Consider the following 2,500-nt stretch of genomic DNA (forward strand, 5'->3'; position numbering starts at 1 on the left):
TCTCTCTCTGTCTCCTTTTTCTCCTTCTCTATTTACAAATCTTATTTTCCTGTTCGTCTGTATTCTCTTTCTTCCTTCTTTACTTTTCCTTCTAATACTCCTTCCCCTCTGCCAATTCCTTCTCCCTCATCCACTCTCTCTTTCTCTTATTCCACTGTTCTCTTTTTCTTCTATCATCTCCTATCCCTCTTCCACTTCTTTATTCTCCAATACGACATCCGTTTCTTCTTTCCTTCTGCTCCTTCTACTCCTTTCTTCACCATTTTCGACCTTCCTTTCTTCCTCGTTTTACTCTTACTCCTTCATTCTCTAATTCCACATCTTCTTCTTCCTCATCTTCTCCTTCTCCTCCTCCGCACCTTCACTCTCCAACTCCACCTCTCCCTACTTTCTACCGCTTCTTCCTTCTTCTTCTCCTCCTTCTCCTCTTTATTCTCTCTACCTCTTCTCCTCATCTATTCTTCCCCGCCTCCTCCTCCTCCTCCTCCCTCCTCCTCCTCTGCTTTCTCCACCTCCCCCTCTTTCTCCTCTTTCTCCTCTTTCTCCACCTCCTCCTCTTTATTCTCCTCCTCCTCCTCCTCTTTCTCCACCTCCCTCTTTATTCTCCTCCTCCTCCTCCTCCTCCTCCTCCTCCCACCTTTCCAATCCCAAACTTACAAGGACACAGGGCATCCCCTCCACCCCTCCACCCCTCCACCACCCCCTCCCTCTCCCTCTCTCTCTCTCTCTCTCAAAAAAAAAAAAAAAAAAAAAAAACAAAAAAATTAAGCCTGTGATAGATTAATTATACGCGGCGCTATTAGATCAACATCCGGCCTCCAGCTCTTCACAAGAAACTTGGGTCGGAAAATTGAAAGAATTAACCTAGGACATTGGGTGCTAAACGGAGGAAGGGGGGGAGGAGGAGGAGAGGAAGGAGAAAGAGGAGGAAGAGGAGGAAAAGAAGGAGGAAGGTGAGAAGGAGGAGGGAGGAAGGAGGAGGAGGAGGAGAAAGTGAGAAGGAAGAGGAAGGGGAGGAAGGAGGAATGGTATGAATGAGAGGAAAGGAAGGAAGAAGAAAAGAAGGAGGAGAGAGAGAGAGAGAAAAAGAGAGAGAGAGAGAGAGAGAGAGAGAGAGAGAGAGAGAGAAAGAAAACTAGCAGACAGGAAAATAAAAAGCCATAGATTCAAAAAATAGACAAAAAGACAGAGATAAACAGGGAATGAACACCCACCCCCCTCCTCCTTCCCCATCCCCTCCCCTCCCCGACGACCCCCCCTCTAAAGATCTAACCAATCAAAAATACGAAAACAGCCACAGACGAAAGAAATAAAGACAAGGCAGGCTTTACACTAAGGCAATTAACAGATCTTAAAGACGAAGAACCAAATGAGAAGGAGGGAGGAGAGGGTGGAAAGATGATTGACAGATTGAGTGGGCGGGGAGACGAGAGAAGAAGGAGGGGGGAGGAGAAGAAGACAAATGGAGAAGACAAGAGGAGGGAATGGGGATTTAGTCAAAAGAGAAGAAATACAGTGAGAGAGGAAAGTTCAAGATGGAGAGAGGGAGACAAAAAAATAAAATAAAAAACGATAAGAAGACAAAAAACATAGGAAGGTAATAAGAACACAAAAAATATTATGTACTACAAGGGAATTAGATTTTGATTCTAATACGATGAGGGAGAATAAAGTATATGATAAACAATGGACTAGAGAAGTGGAGAGACTGACCAAGACAGCAGTTATATACCTCTCTATGTGTATATCTGCATATGTATACATGGATTAATACATATACGTTTGTGTGTGTGCCCTCTCCTCACTCCCTCTGCAACCTTCCTCACACCCACCCTCCCTCCTCTTCACCCTCTCCTCACTCTCTCCTTACTTCTTCCTTCCTCCTCACCCTTCCTCTCTCTCTCTCTTTCCTTTCTCCTCTCTATTCCTTCTTCCTCCTCACTCTCCTCACTCATTCCATCCTCCCTCCTCATCCTCTCCTCAGTTCCACCCTCCATTCTCACTCCCTCTCCTCACCCCTCCTCCTCTCCTCACCCTCCTTAACCTTCTCCCCTACAAACCCTCTCCTCACCCTCCTCTCCCCATCACCCTCCCTCTCCCTCACACCCTCTCCTCGCCTTCCCTTCACCCCTTCCTCACCTTCCCTTCATCCCCCTACAACCCTCATCACCCCCTCCCCTTCCCTCCTCCCCCTCTCCTCACCCACTCCTCACCCCTCCTCCCCCATCACCCCCACCTAGGCACCGATTCCACTCACATTACAGTGATTGGCCCCGTAACCATAGGGTGGACAGTGAAAAGGATGACAGGAGCCGATGAGGGAGACTGTGAGGGAAGGACCTGTAAGGGTGTGAGAAAAAGGGAGAAGAGATTGTCAGGAAGGGATGATGGAAAGGTTAATTGTTAAGGGAGATAGGGTGGATAGGGTGGGTGAGAGTGGAGGGTGGGGATATGTTTTTTTTGGGTGGGTGGGGGTGGGGAGGAGGGGGGGGAGAAGAAG

Source organism: Penaeus vannamei, chromosome 13, assembly GCF_042767895.1.
Source record: "Penaeus vannamei isolate JL-2024 chromosome 13, ASM4276789v1, whole genome shotgun sequence".
Classification (NCBI taxonomy): Eukaryota; Metazoa; Arthropoda; class Malacostraca; order Decapoda; family Penaeidae; genus Penaeus; species Penaeus vannamei.